The sequence below is a fragment of the Mixophyes fleayi genome, unplaced genomic scaffold (genome assembly GCF_038048845.1).
Source record: "Mixophyes fleayi isolate aMixFle1 unplaced genomic scaffold, aMixFle1.hap1 Scaffold_1683, whole genome shotgun sequence".
NCBI lineage: Eukaryota > Metazoa > Chordata > Amphibia > Anura > Limnodynastidae > Mixophyes > Mixophyes fleayi.
Window position 1 is genome coordinate 10,001 of NW_027446032.1, and position 12,500 is coordinate 22,500.

At 47.0% G+C, this 12,500-nt stretch overlaps 32 non-coding genes and 26 pseudogenes across 32 annotated transcripts in view; all 58 read left to right on the top strand.

Annotated features, from left to right (window-relative positions):
- LOC142116937 (5S ribosomal RNA) overlaps positions 1 to 25 on the top strand; it is a 119-nt pseudogene extending 94 nt beyond the window's left edge.
- A 272-nt stretch (positions 26 to 297) lies between these two features.
- Positions 298 to 416, top strand: LOC142116806 (5S ribosomal RNA; annotated as a pseudogene).
- Positions 417 to 496: 80 nt separating this feature from the next.
- Positions 497 to 615, top strand: LOC142116894 (5S ribosomal RNA; annotated as a pseudogene).
- Positions 616 to 697: 82 nt separating this feature from the next.
- LOC142116629 (5S ribosomal RNA) lies at positions 698 to 816 on the top strand. The gene has a single exon (XR_012682531.1). It is a non-coding gene; the product is annotated as a 5S ribosomal RNA (ribosomal RNA).
- Positions 817 to 897: 81 nt separating this feature from the next.
- Positions 898 to 1,016, top strand: LOC142116993 (5S ribosomal RNA). The gene has a single exon (XR_012682605.1). It is a non-coding gene; the product is annotated as a 5S ribosomal RNA (ribosomal RNA).
- An 82-nt stretch (positions 1,017 to 1,098) lies between these two features.
- LOC142117007 (5S ribosomal RNA) lies at positions 1,099 to 1,217 on the top strand. The gene has a single exon (XR_012682608.1). It is a non-coding gene; the product is annotated as a 5S ribosomal RNA (ribosomal RNA).
- An 80-nt stretch (positions 1,218 to 1,297) lies between these two features.
- LOC142116673 (5S ribosomal RNA) lies at positions 1,298 to 1,416 on the top strand. Its single transcript, XR_012682572.1, has one exon. It is a non-coding gene; the product is annotated as a 5S ribosomal RNA (ribosomal RNA).
- Positions 1,417 to 1,495: 79 nt separating this feature from the next.
- LOC142116967 (5S ribosomal RNA) lies at positions 1,496 to 1,614 on the top strand (annotated as a pseudogene).
- A 271-nt stretch (positions 1,615 to 1,885) lies between these two features.
- LOC142116697 (5S ribosomal RNA) lies at positions 1,886 to 2,004 on the top strand (annotated as a pseudogene).
- Positions 2,005 to 2,083: 79 nt separating this feature from the next.
- Positions 2,084 to 2,201, top strand: LOC142116870 (5S ribosomal RNA; annotated as a pseudogene).
- Positions 2,202 to 2,282: 81 nt separating this feature from the next.
- Positions 2,283 to 2,401, top strand: LOC142116592 (5S ribosomal RNA). The gene has a single exon (XR_012682498.1). It is a non-coding gene; the product is annotated as a 5S ribosomal RNA (ribosomal RNA).
- Positions 2,402 to 2,482: 81 nt separating this feature from the next.
- Positions 2,483 to 2,601, top strand: LOC142116560 (5S ribosomal RNA). Its single transcript, XR_012682469.1, has one exon. It is a non-coding gene; the product is annotated as a 5S ribosomal RNA (ribosomal RNA).
- Positions 2,602 to 2,680: 79 nt separating this feature from the next.
- Positions 2,681 to 2,789, top strand: LOC142116923 (5S ribosomal RNA; annotated as a pseudogene).
- Positions 2,790 to 2,870: 81 nt separating this feature from the next.
- On the top strand, positions 2,871 to 2,989 carry LOC142116579 (5S ribosomal RNA). Its single transcript, XR_012682486.1, has one exon. It is a non-coding gene; the product is annotated as a 5S ribosomal RNA (ribosomal RNA).
- An 81-nt stretch (positions 2,990 to 3,070) lies between these two features.
- Positions 3,071 to 3,188, top strand: LOC142116694 (5S ribosomal RNA; annotated as a pseudogene).
- Positions 3,189 to 3,268: 80 nt separating this feature from the next.
- LOC142116626 (5S ribosomal RNA) lies at positions 3,269 to 3,387 on the top strand. Its single transcript, XR_012682529.1, has one exon. It is a non-coding gene; the product is annotated as a 5S ribosomal RNA (ribosomal RNA).
- An 82-nt stretch (positions 3,388 to 3,469) lies between these two features.
- LOC142116755 (5S ribosomal RNA) lies at positions 3,470 to 3,588 on the top strand (annotated as a pseudogene).
- Positions 3,589 to 3,669: 81 nt separating this feature from the next.
- On the top strand, positions 3,670 to 3,788 carry LOC142117009 (5S ribosomal RNA). The gene has a single exon (XR_012682610.1). It is a non-coding gene; the product is annotated as a 5S ribosomal RNA (ribosomal RNA).
- Positions 3,789 to 3,867: 79 nt separating this feature from the next.
- Positions 3,868 to 3,986, top strand: LOC142116938 (5S ribosomal RNA; annotated as a pseudogene).
- Positions 3,987 to 4,258: 272 nt separating this feature from the next.
- On the top strand, positions 4,259 to 4,377 carry LOC142116698 (5S ribosomal RNA; annotated as a pseudogene).
- Positions 4,378 to 4,456: 79 nt separating this feature from the next.
- LOC142116723 (5S ribosomal RNA) lies at positions 4,457 to 4,575 on the top strand (annotated as a pseudogene).
- Positions 4,576 to 4,656: 81 nt separating this feature from the next.
- Positions 4,657 to 4,775, top strand: LOC142116593 (5S ribosomal RNA). Its single transcript, XR_012682499.1, has one exon. It is a non-coding gene; the product is annotated as a 5S ribosomal RNA (ribosomal RNA).
- An 81-nt stretch (positions 4,776 to 4,856) lies between these two features.
- LOC142116552 (5S ribosomal RNA) lies at positions 4,857 to 4,975 on the top strand. The gene has a single exon (XR_012682461.1). It is a non-coding gene; the product is annotated as a 5S ribosomal RNA (ribosomal RNA).
- Positions 4,976 to 5,055: 80 nt separating this feature from the next.
- Positions 5,056 to 5,174, top strand: LOC142116896 (5S ribosomal RNA; annotated as a pseudogene).
- An 82-nt stretch (positions 5,175 to 5,256) lies between these two features.
- LOC142116630 (5S ribosomal RNA) lies at positions 5,257 to 5,375 on the top strand. Its single transcript, XR_012682532.1, has one exon. It is a non-coding gene; the product is annotated as a 5S ribosomal RNA (ribosomal RNA).
- An 81-nt stretch (positions 5,376 to 5,456) lies between these two features.
- LOC142116750 (5S ribosomal RNA) lies at positions 5,457 to 5,576 on the top strand (annotated as a pseudogene).
- Positions 5,577 to 5,658: 82 nt separating this feature from the next.
- LOC142116839 (5S ribosomal RNA) lies at positions 5,659 to 5,778 on the top strand (annotated as a pseudogene).
- Positions 5,779 to 5,858: 80 nt separating this feature from the next.
- LOC142116674 (5S ribosomal RNA) lies at positions 5,859 to 5,977 on the top strand. The gene has a single exon (XR_012682573.1). It is a non-coding gene; the product is annotated as a 5S ribosomal RNA (ribosomal RNA).
- Positions 5,978 to 6,056: 79 nt separating this feature from the next.
- On the top strand, positions 6,057 to 6,175 carry LOC142116930 (5S ribosomal RNA; annotated as a pseudogene).
- A 271-nt stretch (positions 6,176 to 6,446) lies between these two features.
- LOC142116699 (5S ribosomal RNA) lies at positions 6,447 to 6,565 on the top strand (annotated as a pseudogene).
- A 78-nt stretch (positions 6,566 to 6,643) lies between these two features.
- On the top strand, positions 6,644 to 6,761 carry LOC142116931 (5S ribosomal RNA; annotated as a pseudogene).
- Positions 6,762 to 6,842: 81 nt separating this feature from the next.
- LOC142116595 (5S ribosomal RNA) lies at positions 6,843 to 6,961 on the top strand. Its single transcript, XR_012682500.1, has one exon. It is a non-coding gene; the product is annotated as a 5S ribosomal RNA (ribosomal RNA).
- An 81-nt stretch (positions 6,962 to 7,042) lies between these two features.
- LOC142116562 (5S ribosomal RNA) lies at positions 7,043 to 7,161 on the top strand. Its single transcript, XR_012682470.1, has one exon. It is a non-coding gene; the product is annotated as a 5S ribosomal RNA (ribosomal RNA).
- Positions 7,162 to 7,240: 79 nt separating this feature from the next.
- LOC142116684 (5S ribosomal RNA) lies at positions 7,241 to 7,359 on the top strand (annotated as a pseudogene).
- An 81-nt stretch (positions 7,360 to 7,440) lies between these two features.
- Positions 7,441 to 7,559, top strand: LOC142116580 (5S ribosomal RNA). The gene has a single exon (XR_012682487.1). It is a non-coding gene; the product is annotated as a 5S ribosomal RNA (ribosomal RNA).
- Positions 7,560 to 7,640: 81 nt separating this feature from the next.
- LOC142116785 (5S ribosomal RNA) lies at positions 7,641 to 7,759 on the top strand. The gene has a single exon (XR_012682585.1). It is a non-coding gene; the product is annotated as a 5S ribosomal RNA (ribosomal RNA).
- Positions 7,760 to 7,839: 80 nt separating this feature from the next.
- Positions 7,840 to 7,958, top strand: LOC142116639 (5S ribosomal RNA). The gene has a single exon (XR_012682541.1). It is a non-coding gene; the product is annotated as a 5S ribosomal RNA (ribosomal RNA).
- Positions 7,959 to 8,040: 82 nt separating this feature from the next.
- Positions 8,041 to 8,159, top strand: LOC142116563 (5S ribosomal RNA). Its single transcript, XR_012682471.1, has one exon. It is a non-coding gene; the product is annotated as a 5S ribosomal RNA (ribosomal RNA).
- Positions 8,160 to 8,240: 81 nt separating this feature from the next.
- LOC142116554 (5S ribosomal RNA) lies at positions 8,241 to 8,359 on the top strand. The gene has a single exon (XR_012682463.1). It is a non-coding gene; the product is annotated as a 5S ribosomal RNA (ribosomal RNA).
- A 79-nt stretch (positions 8,360 to 8,438) lies between these two features.
- Positions 8,439 to 8,557, top strand: LOC142116988 (5S ribosomal RNA; annotated as a pseudogene).
- A 272-nt stretch (positions 8,558 to 8,829) lies between these two features.
- Positions 8,830 to 8,948, top strand: LOC142116701 (5S ribosomal RNA; annotated as a pseudogene).
- Positions 8,949 to 9,027: 79 nt separating this feature from the next.
- LOC142116725 (5S ribosomal RNA) lies at positions 9,028 to 9,146 on the top strand (annotated as a pseudogene).
- An 81-nt stretch (positions 9,147 to 9,227) lies between these two features.
- LOC142116596 (5S ribosomal RNA) lies at positions 9,228 to 9,346 on the top strand. The gene has a single exon (XR_012682501.1). It is a non-coding gene; the product is annotated as a 5S ribosomal RNA (ribosomal RNA).
- Positions 9,347 to 9,427: 81 nt separating this feature from the next.
- On the top strand, positions 9,428 to 9,546 carry LOC142116564 (5S ribosomal RNA). The gene has a single exon (XR_012682472.1). It is a non-coding gene; the product is annotated as a 5S ribosomal RNA (ribosomal RNA).
- Positions 9,547 to 9,625: 79 nt separating this feature from the next.
- Positions 9,626 to 9,744, top strand: LOC142116555 (5S ribosomal RNA). Its single transcript, XR_012682464.1, has one exon. It is a non-coding gene; the product is annotated as a 5S ribosomal RNA (ribosomal RNA).
- An 81-nt stretch (positions 9,745 to 9,825) lies between these two features.
- On the top strand, positions 9,826 to 9,944 carry LOC142116798 (5S ribosomal RNA). Its single transcript, XR_012682587.1, has one exon. It is a non-coding gene; the product is annotated as a 5S ribosomal RNA (ribosomal RNA).
- Positions 9,945 to 10,024: 80 nt separating this feature from the next.
- LOC142116651 (5S ribosomal RNA) lies at positions 10,025 to 10,143 on the top strand. Its single transcript, XR_012682552.1, has one exon. It is a non-coding gene; the product is annotated as a 5S ribosomal RNA (ribosomal RNA).
- An 82-nt stretch (positions 10,144 to 10,225) lies between these two features.
- Positions 10,226 to 10,344, top strand: LOC142116565 (5S ribosomal RNA). The gene has a single exon (XR_012682473.1). It is a non-coding gene; the product is annotated as a 5S ribosomal RNA (ribosomal RNA).
- An 81-nt stretch (positions 10,345 to 10,425) lies between these two features.
- LOC142116636 (5S ribosomal RNA) lies at positions 10,426 to 10,544 on the top strand. The gene has a single exon (XR_012682539.1). It is a non-coding gene; the product is annotated as a 5S ribosomal RNA (ribosomal RNA).
- Positions 10,545 to 10,623: 79 nt separating this feature from the next.
- LOC142116889 (5S ribosomal RNA) lies at positions 10,624 to 10,742 on the top strand (annotated as a pseudogene).
- Positions 10,743 to 11,014: 272 nt separating this feature from the next.
- LOC142116702 (5S ribosomal RNA) lies at positions 11,015 to 11,133 on the top strand (annotated as a pseudogene).
- Positions 11,134 to 11,212: 79 nt separating this feature from the next.
- On the top strand, positions 11,213 to 11,331 carry LOC142116727 (5S ribosomal RNA; annotated as a pseudogene).
- Positions 11,332 to 11,412: 81 nt separating this feature from the next.
- On the top strand, positions 11,413 to 11,531 carry LOC142116597 (5S ribosomal RNA). Its single transcript, XR_012682502.1, has one exon. It is a non-coding gene; the product is annotated as a 5S ribosomal RNA (ribosomal RNA).
- Positions 11,532 to 11,612: 81 nt separating this feature from the next.
- LOC142116567 (5S ribosomal RNA) lies at positions 11,613 to 11,731 on the top strand. Its single transcript, XR_012682475.1, has one exon. It is a non-coding gene; the product is annotated as a 5S ribosomal RNA (ribosomal RNA).
- Positions 11,732 to 11,810: 79 nt separating this feature from the next.
- On the top strand, positions 11,811 to 11,929 carry LOC142116685 (5S ribosomal RNA; annotated as a pseudogene).
- Positions 11,930 to 12,010: 81 nt separating this feature from the next.
- Positions 12,011 to 12,129, top strand: LOC142116581 (5S ribosomal RNA). The gene has a single exon (XR_012682488.1). It is a non-coding gene; the product is annotated as a 5S ribosomal RNA (ribosomal RNA).
- An 81-nt stretch (positions 12,130 to 12,210) lies between these two features.
- Positions 12,211 to 12,329, top strand: LOC142116810 (5S ribosomal RNA). Its single transcript, XR_012682588.1, has one exon. It is a non-coding gene; the product is annotated as a 5S ribosomal RNA (ribosomal RNA).
- An 80-nt stretch (positions 12,330 to 12,409) lies between these two features.
- LOC142116663 (5S ribosomal RNA) overlaps positions 12,410 to 12,500 on the top strand; it is a 119-nt gene continuing 28 nt past the window's right edge. Inside the window, exon 1 of the ribosomal RNA XR_012682563.1 lies at positions 12,410 to 12,500. This exon is cut by the window's right edge and continues 28 nt beyond it. This is a non-coding gene — a ribosomal RNA (5S ribosomal RNA).

Genomic DNA, 12,500 nt, shown 5'->3' on the forward strand with positions numbered 1-12,500 from the left:
CTGGGAATACCAGGTGCTGTAGGCTTTTTTTTTTTTCTCTCTTGTTCCGGCTTCCTTCAATGCTGGTTTTTAGATGTATAAGAGATGTAGGTCAATAGGAAACCAATACCTACAGCCACACCACCCTGAACAAGCCTGATCTTGGAAGCTAAGCAGAGCCAGGCCTGGTTAGTACTTGGATGCGAGACCACCTGGGAATACCAGGTGCTGTAGGCCTTTTTTTCTTCTCTCTTGTTCCGGCTTCCTTCAATGCTGGTTTCTAGATGTATAAGAGATGTAGGTCAATAAGAAAGCAATACCTACAGCCACACCACCCTGAACAAGCCCAATCTCGTCTGATCTTGGAAGCTAAGCAGAGCCGGGCCTGGTTAGTGCTTGGATGGGAGACCACCTGGGAATACCAGGTGCTGTCGGCTTTTTTTTTTCTCTCTTGTTCCGGCCTCCTTCAATGCTGGTTTTGAGATGTATAAGAGATGTAGGTCAATAGGAAACCAATACCTACAGCCACACCACCCTGAACAAGCCCAATCTCGTCTGATCTTGGAAGCTAAGCAGAGCCGAGCCTGGTTAGTATTTGGATGGGAGACCACCTGGGAATACCAGTTGCTGTAGGCCTTTTTTTTCTTCTCTCTTGTTCCGGCTTCCTTCAATGCTGGTTTCTAGATGTATAAGAGATGTAGGTCAATAGGAAAACAATACCTACAGCCACACCACCCTGAACAAGCCCAATCTCGTCTGGTCTTGGAAGCTAAGCAGGGACGGGCCTGTTTAGTACTTGGATGGGAGACCACCTGGGAATACCAGGTGCTGTAGGCCTTTTTTTCTTCTCTCTTGTTCCGGCTTCCTTCAATGCTGGTTTCTAGATGTATAAGAGATGTAGGTCAATAGGAAAACAATACCTACAGCCACACCACCCTGAACAAGCCCAATTTCGTCTGATCTTGGAAGCTAAGCAGGGCTGGGCCTGGTTAGTACTTGGATGGGAGACCACCTGGGAATACCAGGTGCTGTAGGCCTTTTTTTTTTTCTCTCTTGTTCCGGCTTCCTTCAATGCTTGTTTTTAGATGTATAAGAGATGTAGGTCAATAGGAAAACAATACCTACAGCCACACCACCCTGAACAAGCCCAATCTCATCTGATCTTGGAAGCTAAGCAGGGCTGGGCCTGGTTAGTACTTGGATGGGAGACCACCTGGAAATACCAGGTGCTGTAGGCTTTTTTTTTTCTCTCTTGTTCCGGCCTCCTTCAATGTTGGTTTTCAGATGTATAAGAGATGTAGGTCAATAGGAAACCAATACCTACAGCCACACCACCCTGAACAAGCCCAATCTCGTCTGATCTTGGAAGCTAAGCAGAGCTGGGCCTGGTTAGTACTTGGATGGGAGACCACCTGGAAATACCAGGTGCTGTAGGCTTTTTTTTTTCTCTCTTGTTCCGGCTTCCTTCAATGCTGGTTTTGAGATTATAAGAGATGTAGGTCAATAGGAAACCAAAACCTACAGCTACACATTTCTAAACAAGCCCAATCTCGTTTGATCTTGGAAGCTAAGCAGGGCCAGGTCTGGTTATTACTTGGATGGGAGACCACCTGGGAATACCTGGTGCTGTAGGCTTTTTTTTTTTCTCTCTTGTTCCGGCTTCCTTCAATGCTGGTTTTTAGATGTATAAGAGATGTAGGTCAATAGGAAACCAATACCTACAGCCACACCACCCTGAACAAGCCTGATCTTGGAAGCTAAGCAGAGCCAGGCCTGGTTAGTACTTGGATGCGAGACCACCTGGGAATACCAGGTGCTGTAGGCCTTTTTTTCTTCTCTCTTGTTCCGGCTTCCTTCAATGCTGGTTTCTAGATGTATAAGAGATGTAGGTCAATAAGAAAGCAATACCTACAGCCACACCACCCTGAACAAGCACAATCTCGTCTGATCTTGGAAGCTAAGCAGGGCTGGGCCTGGTTAGTACTTGGATGGGAGACCACCTGGAAATACCAGGTGCTGTAGGCTTTTTTTTTCTCTCTTGTTCCGGCCTCCTTCAATGCTGGTTTTGAGATGTATAAGAGATGTAGGTCAATAGGAAACCAATACCTACAGCCACACCACCCTGAACAAGCCCAATCTCGTCTGATCTTGGAAGCTAAGCAGAGCCGGGCCTGGTTAGTGCTTGGGTGGAGACCACCTGGGAATACCAGGTGCTGTAGGCCTTTTTTTCTTCTCTCTTGTTCCGGCTTCCTTCAATGCTGGTTTCTAGATGTATAAGAGATGTAGGTCAATAGGAAAACAATACCTACAGCCACACCACCCTGAACAAGCCCAATCTCATCTGATCTTGGAAGCTAAGCAGGGACAGGCCTGGTTAGTACTTGGATGGGAGACCACCTGGGAATACCAGGTGCTGTAGGCCTTTTTTTCTTCTCTCTTGTTCCGGCTTCCTTCAATGCTGGTTTCTAGATGTATAAGAGATGTAGGTCAATAGGAAAACAATACCTACAGCCACACCACCCTGAACAAGCCCAATCTCGTCTGATCTTGGAAGCTAAGCAGGGCTGGGCCTGGTTAGTACTTGGATGGGAGACCACCTGGAAATACCAGGTGCTGTAGGCTTTTTTTTTCTCTCTTGTTCCGGCCACCTTCAATGCTGGTTTTGAGATGTATAAGAGATGTAGGTCAATAGGAAACCAATACCTACAGCCACACCACCCTGAACAAGCCCGATCTTGGAAGCTAAGCAGGGCTGGGCCTGGTTAGTACTTGGATGGGAGACCACCTGGAAATACCAGGTGCTGTAGGCTTTTTTTTTTTCTCTCTTGTTCCGGCCTCCTTCAATGCTGGTTTTGAGATGTATAAGAGATGTAGGTCAATAGGAAACCAATACCTACAGCCACACCACCCTGAACAAGCCCAATCTCGTCTGATCTTGGAAGCTAAGCAGAGCCGGGCCTGGTTAGTACTTGGATGGGAGACCACCTGGGAATACCAGGTGCTGTAGGCCTTTTTTTCTTCTCTCTTGTTCCGGCTTCCTTCAATGCTGGTTTCTAGATGTATAAGAGATGTAGGTCAATAGGAAACCAATACCTACAGCCACACCACCCTGAACAAGCCCAATCTCGTCTGATCTTGGAAGCTAAGCAGGGACGGGCCTGGTTAGTACTTGGATGGAGACCACCTGGGAATACCAGGTGCTGTAGGCCTTTTTTTCTTCTCTCTTTTCCGGCTTCCTTCAATGCTGGTTTCTAGATGTATAAGAGATGTAGGTCAAAACAAAAATAATACCTACAGCCACACCACCCTGAACAAGCCCAATCTCGTCTGATCTTGGAAGCTAAGCAGGGCTGGGCCTGGTTAGTACTTGGATGGGAGACCACCTGGGAATACCAGGTGCTGTAGGCCTTTTTTTTTTTCTCTCTTGTTCCGGCTTCCTTCAATGCTTGTTTTTAGATGTATAAGAGATGTAGGTCAATAGGAAAACATTACCTACAGCCACACCACCCTGAACAAGCCCAATCTCGTCTGATCTTGGAAGCTAAGCAGGGCTGGGCCTGGTTAGTACTTGGATGCGAGACCACCTGGAAATACCAGGTGCTGTAGGCTTTTTTTTTTTCTCTCTTGTTCCGGCCTCCTTTAATGTTGGTTTTCAGATGTATAAGAGATGTAGGTCAATAGGAAACCAATACCTACAGCCACACCACCCTGAACAAGCCCAATCTCGTCTGATCTTGGAAGCTAAGCAGGGACGGGCCTGGTTAGTACTTGGATGGGAGACCACCTGGGAATACCAGGTGCTGTAGGTCTTTTTTTTTTCTCTCTTGTTCCGGCTTCCTTCAATGCTGGTTTTGAGATTATAAGAGATGTAGGTCAATAGGAAACAAAACCTACAGCTACACATCTCTAAACAAGCCCAATCTCGTTTGATCTTGGAAGCTAAGCAGCACCAGGCCTGGTTAGTACTTGGATGGGAGACCACCTGGGAATACCAGGTGCTGTAGGCTTTTTTTTTTTTCTCTCTTGTTCCGGCTTCCTTCAATGCTGGTTTTTAGATGTATAAGAGATGTAGGTCACTAGGAAACCAATACCTACAGCCACACCACCCTGAACAAGCCTGATCTTGGAAGCTAAGCAGAGCCAGGCCTGGTTAGTACTTGGATGCGAGACCACCTGGGAATACCAGGTGCTGTAGGCCTTTTTTTCTTCTCTCTTGTTCCGGCTTCCTTCAATGCTGGTTTCTAGATGTATAAGAGATGTAGGTCAATAAGAAAGCAATACCTACAGCCACACCACCCTGAACAAGCACAATCTCGTCTGATCTTGGAAGCTAAGCAGGGCTGGGCCTGGTTAGTACTTGGATGGGAGACCACCTGGAAATACCAGGTGCTGTAGGCTTTTTTTTTCTCTCTTGTTCCGGCCTCCTTCAATGCTGGTTTTGAGATGTATAAGAGATGTAGGTCAATAGGAAACCAATACCTACAGCCACACCACCCTGAACAAGCCCAATCTCGTCTGATCTTGGAAGCTAAGCAGAGCCGGGCCTGGTTAGTGCTTGGATGGGAGACCACCTGGGAATACCAGGTGCTGTAGGCCTTTTTTTCTTCTCTCTTGTTCCGGCTTCCTTCAATGCTGGTTTCTAGATGTATAAGAGATGTAGGTCAATAGGAAAACAATACCTACAGCCACACCACCCTGAACAAGCCCAATCTCATCTGATCTTGGAAGCTAAGCAGGGACAGGCCTGGTTAGTACTTGGATGGGAGACCACCTGGGAATACCAGGTGCTGTAGGCCTTTTTTTCTTCTCTCTTGTTCCGGCTTCCTTCAATGCTGGTTTCTAGATGTATAAGAGATGTAGGTCAATAGGAAAACAATACCTACAGCCACACCACCCTGAACAAGCCCAATCTCGTCTGATCTTGGAAGCTAAGCAGGGCTGGGCCTGGTTAGTACTTGGATGGGAGACCACCTGGGAATACCAGGTGCTGTCGGCTTTTTTTTTTCTCTCTTGTTCCGGCCTCCTTCAATGCTGGTTTTGAGATGTATAAGAGATGTAGGTCAATAGGAAACCAATACCTACAGCCACACCACCCTGAACAAGCCCAATCTCGTCTGATCTTGGAAGCTAAGCAGAGCCGAGCCTGGTTAGTATTTGGATGGGAGACCACCTGGGAATACCAGTTGCTGTAGGCCTTTTTTTTCTTCTCTCTTGTTCCGGCTTCCTTCAATGCTGGTTTCTAGATGTATAAGAGATGTAGGTCAATAGGAAAACAATACCTACAGCCACACCACCCTGAACAAGCCCAATCTCGTCTGGTCTTGGAAGCTAAGCAGGGACGGGCCTGTTTAGTACTTGGATGGGAGACCACCTGGGAATACCAGGTGCTGTAGGCCTTTTTTTCTTCTCTCTTGTTCCGGCTTCCTTCAATGCTGGTTTCTAGATGTATAAGAGATGTAGGTCAATAGGAAAACAATACCTACAGCCACACCACCCTGAACAAGCCCAATTTCGTCTGATCTTGGAAGCTAAGCAGGGCTGGGCCTGGTTAGTACTTGGATGGGAGACCACCTAGGGAATACCAGGTGCTGTAGGCCTTTTTTTTTTTCTCTCTTGTTCCGGCTTCCTTCAATGCTTGTTTTTAGATGTATAAGAGATGTAGGTCAATAGGAAAACAATACCTACAGCCACACCACCCTGAACAAGCCCAATCTCGGTCTGATCTTGGAAGCTATGCAGGGCTGGGCCTGGTTAGTACTTGGATGGGAGACCACCTGGAAATACCAGGTGCTGTAGGCTTTTTTTTTTCTCTCTTGTTTCCGGCCTCCTTCAATGTGGTTTTCAGATGTATAAGAGATGTAGGTCAATAGGAAACCAATACCTACAGCCACACCACCCTGAACAAGCCCAATCTCGTCTGATCTTGGAAGCTAAGCAGAGCTGGGCCTGGTTAGTACTTGGATGGGAGACCACCTGGAAATACCAGGTGCTGTAGGCTTTTTTTTTTCTCTCTTGTTCCGGCTTCCTTCAATGCTGGTTTTGAGATTATAAGAGATGTAGGTCAATAGGAAACCAAAACCTACAGCTACACATTTCTAAACAAGCCCAATCTCGTTTGATCTTGGAAGCTAAGCAGGGCCAGGTCTGGTTAGTACTTGGATGGGAGACCACCTGGGAATACCTGGTGCTGTAGGCTTTTTTTTTTTCTCTCTTGTTCCGGCCTTCCTTCAATGCTGGTTTTTAGATGTATAAGAGATGTAGGTCAATAGGAAACCAATACCTACAGCCACACCACCCTGAACAAGCCTGATCTTGGAAGCTAAGCAGAGCCAGGCCTGGTTAGTACTTGGATGCGAGACCACCTGGGAATACCAGGTGCTGTAGGCCTTTTTTTCTTCTCTCTTGTTCCGGCTTCCTTCAATGCTGTTTCTAGATGTATAAGAGATGTAGGTCAATAAGAAAGCAATACCTACAGCCACACCACCCTGAACAAGCACAATCTCGTCTGATCTTGGAAGCTAAGCAGGGCTGGGCCTGGTTAGTACTTGGATGGGAGACCACCTGGAAATACCAGGTGCTGTAGGCTTTTTTTTTCTCTCTTGTTCCGGCTCTCTTTCAATGCTGGTTTGAGATGTATAAGAGATGTAGGTCAATAGGAAACCATACCTACAGCCACACCACCCTGAACAAGCCCAAATCGTCTGATCTTGGAAGCTAAGCAGAGCCGGGCCTGGTTAGTGCTTGGGTGGGAGACCACCTGGGAATACCAGGTGCTGTAGGCCTTTTTTTCTTCTCTCTTGTTCCGGCTTCCTTCAATGCTGGTTTCTAGATGTATAAGAGATGTAGGTCAATAGGAAAACAATACCTACAGCCACACCACCCTGAACAAGCCCAATCTCATCTGATCTTGGAAGCTAAGCAGGGACAGGCCTGGTTAGTACTTGGATGGGAGACCACCTGGGAATACCAGGTGCTGTAGGCCTTTTTTTCTTCTCTCTTGTTCCGGCTTCCTTCAATGCTGGTTTCTAGATGTATAAGAGATGTAGGTCAATAGGAAAACAATACCTACAGCCACACCACCCTGAACAAGCCCAATCTCGTCTGATCTTGGAAGCTAAGCAGGGCTGGGCCTGGTTAGTACTTGGATGGGAGACCACCTGGAAATACCAGGTGCTGTAGGCTTTTTTTTTCTCTCTTGTTCCGGCCACCTTCAATGCTGGTTTTGAGATGTATAAGAGATGTAGGTCAATAGGAAACCAATACCTACAGCCACACCACCCTGAACAAGCCCAATCTTGTCTGATCTTGGAAGCTAAGCAGGGCTGGGCCTGGTTAGTACTTGGATGGGAGACCACCTGGAAATACCAGGTGCTGTAGGCTTTTTTTTTTTCTCTCTTGTTCCGGCCTCCTTCAATGCTGGTTTTGAGATGTATAAGAGATGTAGGTCAATAGGAAACCAATACCTACAGCCACACCACCCTGAACAAGCCCAATCTCGTCTGATCTTGGAAGCTAAGCAGAGCCGGGCCTGGTTAGTACTTGGATGGGAGACCACCTGGGAATACCAGGTGCTGTAGGCCTTTTTTTCTTCTCTCTTGTTCCGGCTTCCTTCAATGCTGGTTTCTAGATGTATAAGAGATGTAGGTCAATAGGAAACCAATACCTACAGCCACACCACCCTGAACAAGCCCAATCTCGTCTGATCTTGGAAGCTAAGCAGGGACGGGCCTGGTTAGTACTTGGATGGGAGACCACCTGGGAATACCAGGTGCTGTAGGCCTTTTTTTCTTCTCTCTTTTCCGGCTTCCTTCAATGCTGGTTTCTAGATGTATAAGAGATGTAGGTCAAAACAAAAATAATACCTACAGCCACACCACCCTGAACAAGCCCAATCTCGTCTGATCTTGGAAGCTAAGCAGGGCTGGGCCTGGTTAGTACTTGGATGGGAGACCACCTGGGAATACCAGGTGCTGTAGGCCTTTTTTTTTTTCTCTCTTGTTCCGGCTTCCTTCAATGCTTGTTTTTAGATGTATAAGAGATGTAGGTCAATAGGAAAACATTACCTACAGCCACACCACCCTGAACAAGCCCAATCTCGTCTGATCTTGGAAGCTAAGCAGGGCTGGGCCTGGTTAGTACTTGGATGGGAGACCACCTGGAAATACCAGGTGCTGTAGGCTTTTTTTTTTTCTCTCTTGTTCCGGCCTCCTTTAATGTTGGTTTTCAGATGTATAAGAGATGTAGGTCAATAGGAAACCAATACCTACAGCCACACCACCCTGAACAAGCCCAATCTCGTCTGATCTTGGAAGCTAAGCAGGGACGGGCCTGGTTAGTACTTGGATGGGAGACCACCTGGGAATACCAGGTGCTGTAGGTCTTTTTTTTTTCTCTCTTGTTCCGGCTTCCTTCAATGCTGGTTTTGAGATTATAAGAGATGTAGGTCAATAGGAAACAAAACCTACAGCTACACATCTCTAAACAAGCCCAATCTCGTTTGATCTTGGAAGCTAAGCAGCACCAGGCCTGGTTAGTACTTGGATGGGAGACCACCTGGGAATACCAGGTGCTCTAGGCTTTTTTTTTTTTCTCTCTTGTTCCGGCTTCCTTCAATGCTGGTTTTTAGATGTATAAGAGATGTAGGTCAATAGGAAACCAATACCTACAGCCACACCACCCTGAACAAGCCTGATCTTGGAAGCTAAGCAGAGCCAGGCCTGGTTAGTACTTGGATGCGAGACCACCTGGGAATACCAGGTGCTGTAGGCCTTTTTTTCTTCTCTCTTGTTCCGGCTTCCTTCAATGCTGGTTTCTAGATGTATAAGAGATGTAGGTCAATAAGAAAGCAATACCTACAGCCACACCACCCTGAACAAGCACAATCTCGTCTGATCTTGGAAGCTAAGCAGGGCTGGGCCTGGTTAGTACTTGGATGGGAGACCACCTGGAAATACCAGGTGCTGTAGGCTTTTTTTTTCTCTCTTGTTCCGGCCTCCTTCAATGCTGGTTTTGAGATGTATAAGAGATGTAGGTCAATAGGAAACCAATACCTACAGCCACACCACCCTGAACAAGCCCAATCTCGTCTGATCTTGGAAGCTAAGCAGAGCCGGGCCTGGTTAGTGCTTGGATGGGAGACCACCTGGGAATACCAGGTGCTGTAGGCCTTTTTTTCTTCTCTCTTGTTCCGGCTTCCTTCAATGCTGGTTTCTAGATGTATAAGAGATGTAGGTCAATAGGAAAACAATACCTACAGCCACACCACCCTGAACAAGCCCAATCTCATCTGATCTTGGAAGCTAAGCAGGGACAGGCCTGGTTAGTACTTGGATGGGAGACCACCTGGGAATACCAGGTGCTGTAGGCCTTTTTTTCTTCTCTCTTGTTCCGGCTTCCTTCAATGCTGGTTTCTAGATGTATAAGAGATGTAGGTCAATAGGAAAACAATACCTACAGCCACACCACCCTGAACAAGCCCAATCTCGTCTGATCTTGGAAGCTAAGCAGGGCTGGGCCTGGTTAGTACTTGGATGGGAGACCACCTGGAAATACCAGGTGCTGTAGGCTTTTTTTTTCTCTCTTGTTCCGGCCACCTTCAATGCTGGTTTTGAGATGTATAAGAGATGTAGGTCAATAGGAAACCAATACCTACAGCCACACCACCCTGAACAAGCCCAATCTTGTCTGATCTTGGAAGCTAAGCAGGGCTGGGCCTGGTTAGTACTTGGATGGGAGACCACCTGGGAATACCAGGTGCTGTAGGCCTTTTTTTCTTCTCTCTTGTTCCGGCTTCCTTCAATGCTGGTTTCTAGATGTATAAGAGATGTAGGTCAATAGGAAAACAATACCTACAGCCACACCACCCTGAACAAGCCCAATCTCGTCTGATCTTGGAAGCTAAGCAGGGACGGGCCTGGTTAGTACTTGGATGGGAGACCACCTGGGAATACCAGGTGCTGTAGGCCTTTTTTTCTTCTCTCTTTTCCGGCTTCCTTCAATGCTGGTTTCTAGATGTATAAGAGATGTAGGTCAAAACCAAAATAATACCTACAGCCACACCACCCTGAACAAGCCCAATCTCGTCTGATCTTGGAAGCTAAGCAGGGCTGGGCCTGGTTAGTACTTGGATGGGAGACCACCTGGGAATACCAGGTGCTGTAGGCCTTTTTTTTTTTCTCTCTTGTTCCGGCTTCCTTCAATGCTTGTTTTTAGATGTATAAGAGATGTAGGTCAATAGGAAAACATTACCTACAGCCACACCACCCTGAACAAGCCCAATCTCGTCTGATCTTGGAAGCTAAGCAGGGCTGGGCCTGGTTAGTACTTGGATGGGAGACCACCTGGAAATACCAGGTGCTGTAGGCTTTTTTTTTTTCTCTCTTGTTCCGGCCTCCTTTAATGTTGGTTTTCAGATGTATAAGAGATGTAGGTCAATAGGAAACCAATACCTACAGCCACACCACCCTGAACAAGCCCAATCTTGTCTGATCTTGGAAGCTAAGCAGAGACGGGCCTGGTTAGTACTTGGATGGGAGACCACCTGGGAATACCAGGTGCTGTAGGTCTTTTTTTTTTCTCTCTTGTTCCGGCTTCCTTCAATGCTGGTTTTGAGATTATAAGAGATGTAGGTCAATAGGAAACAAAACCTACAGCTACACATCTCTAAACAAGCCCAATCTCGTTTGATCTTGGAAGCTAAGCAGCGCCAGGCCTGGTTAGTACTTGGATGGGAGACCACCTGGGAATACCAGGTGCTGTAGGCTTTTTTTTTTTTCTCTCTTGTTCCGGCTTCCTTCAATGCTGGTTTTTAGATGTATAAGAGATGTAGGTCAATAGGAAACCAATACCTACAGCCACACCACCCTGAACAAGCCTGATCTTGGAAGCTAAGCAGAGCCAGGCCTGGTTAGTACTTGGATGCGAGACCACCTGGGAATACCAGGTGCTGTAGGCCTTTTTTTCTTCTCTCTTGTTCCGGCTTCCTTCAATGCTGGTTTCTAGATGTATAAGAGATGTAGGTCAATAAGAAAGCAATACCTACAGCCACACCACCCTGAACAAGCACAATCTCGTCTGATCTTGGAAGCTAAGCAGGGCTGGGCCTGGTTAGTACTTGGATGGGAGACCACCTGGAAATACCAGGTGCTGTAGGCTTTTTTTTTCTCTCTTGTTCCGGCCTCCTTCAATGCTGGTTTTGAGATGTATAAGAGATGTAGGTCAATAGGAAACCAATACCTACAGCCACACCACCCTGAACAAGCCCAATCTCGTCTGATCTTGGAAGCTAAGCAGAGCCGGGCCTGGTTAGTGCTTGGATGGGAGACCACCTGGGAATACCAGGTGCTGTAGGCCTTTTTTTCTTCTCTCTTGTTCCGGCTTCCTTCAATGCTGGTTTCTAGATGTATAAGAGATGTAGGTCAATAGGAAAACAATACCTACAGCCACACCACCCTGAACAAGCCCAATCTCATCTGATCTTGGAAGCTAAGCAGGGACAGGCCTGGTTAGTACTTGGATGGGAGACCACCTGGGAATACCAGGTGCTGTAGGCCTTTTTTTCTTCTCTCTTGTTCCGGCTTCCTTCAATGCTGGTTTCTAGATGTATAAGAGATGTAGGTCAATAGGAAAACAATACCTACAGCCACACCACCCTGAACAAGCCCAATCTCGTCTGATCTTGGAAGCTAAGCAGGGCTGGGCCTGGTTAGTACTTGGATGGGAGACCACCTGGAAATACCAGGTGCTGTAGGCTTTTTTTTTCTCTCTTGTTCCGGCCACCTTCAATGCTGGTTTTGAGATATATAAGAGATGTAGGTCAATAGGAAACCAATACCTACAGCCACACCACCCTGAACAAGCCCAATCTTGTCTGATCTTGGAAGCTAAGCAGGGCTGGGCCTGGTTAGTACTTGGATGGGAGACCACCTGGAAATACCAGGTGCTGTAGGCTTTTTTTTTTTCTCTCTTGTTCCGGCCTCCTTCAATGCTGGTTTTGAGATGTATAAGAGATGTAGGTCAATAGGAAACCAATACCTACAGCCACACCACCCTGAACAAGCCCAATCTCGTCTGATCTTGGAAGCTAAGCAGAGCCGGGCCTGGTTAGTACTTGGATGGGAGACCACCTGGGAATACCAGGTGCTGTAGGCCTTTTTTTCTTCTCTCTTGTTCCGGCTTCCTTCAATGCTGGTTTCTAGATGTATAAGAGATGTAGGTCAATAGGAAAACAATACCTACAGCCACACCACCCTGAACAAGCCCAATCTCGTCTGATCTTGGAAGCTAAGCAGGGACGGGCCTGGTTAGTACTTGGATGGGAGACCACCTGGGAATACCAGGTGCTGTAGGCCTTTTTTTCTTCTCTCTTTTCCGGCTTCCTTCAATGCTGGTTTCTAGATGTATAAGAGATGTAGGTCAAAACAAAAATAATACCTACAGCCACACCACCCTGAACAAGCCCAATCTCGTCTGATCTTGGAAGCTAAGCAGGGCTGGGCCTGGTTAGTACTTGGATGGGAGAC